Source organism: Limulus polyphemus, unplaced genomic scaffold (genome assembly GCF_000517525.1).
Source record: "Limulus polyphemus unplaced genomic scaffold, Limulus_polyphemus-2.1.2 Scaffold4805, whole genome shotgun sequence".
NCBI lineage: Eukaryota > Metazoa > Arthropoda > Merostomata > Xiphosura > Limulidae > Limulus > Limulus polyphemus.
The window spans coordinates 24,458-25,261 of record NW_013670415.1 but is presented as its reverse complement, the minus strand read 5'-3'; the positions used below and the strand labels follow the sequence as shown (position 1 = coordinate 25,261).

General features: G+C 33.5%; 1 protein-coding gene across 1 annotated transcript in view; it reads right to left on the bottom strand.

Annotated features, from left to right (window-relative positions):
* Positions 1–308, bottom strand: part of LOC106471710 (urease-like) — a gene marked incomplete at its 3' end in the record, with an annotated part of 55,022 nt that extends 54,714 nt beyond the window's left edge. Inside the window, exon 1 of the mRNA XM_013932327.1 lies at positions 208–308. The remainder of the gene's footprint in view (positions 1–207) is intronic.
* Positions 309–804: the final 496 nt, after the last annotated feature.

The window sequence follows — 804 nt, the reverse complement described above, 5'->3', positions numbered from 1 at the left end:
TTTTGTAAAGTTAAATAACGGTGATATTACCAAAAAATGCAACACCAAGTAACGTATTTTACGAAATTTTCAGTAGGACAATTTCACCTAAGATCACACATAAAAAAAAGTATATATATATATCTATATAAACATTATAGAAATTAGCTGAAAGATCGATCCTGCATAAGTAATATAGATAAAACCAAATATGACAAAGAAACTCACTTTCTTTCTTGTATAGAAATACTAGAAATAAAACAGTCTATTCATATATTAATCAGAAAATCTCCTATGTGCTTCCTTCTCGCCTAGATGCCACAAACTAATACTTGTATTACAGTAAGCACATCACGACAGTGTGAAACACAGTGCACACGTACATGCAGTTCAAGGTTGCAAGGAAATAAGCAAAAAACATCCCAGAGTAATGATTACTGGTTTCGTCTTACCTCGACAGATCTTGGTGTAGAAAGCATCTTTAATCATTTGTTTTTTGTTGTTGCATTTAAATGGTATATATACAATACTCACAAAGATAATAAATGTATAGTTTTATATTGTACATAATTACGTCATATTATATGAAAAGATTTGTATAGTAGGGTTTCTTAGAACAGAGAACCAGCAATCACATTAATGCATATATTCAAATTGCTTGCTATCATAATTGATTTATTCAGAGCGATTCCCCGGTGGAACAAGGTAACTTTACAGCCTTACAATACTAAAACCCGGCGTTCGATTTCTCGCGGTGGGCTCAATGTGGCTTTGCTCTGTTGCGTCAGCGAGGTCACGTGACTAGTATCACGCCACGTTTTCTAG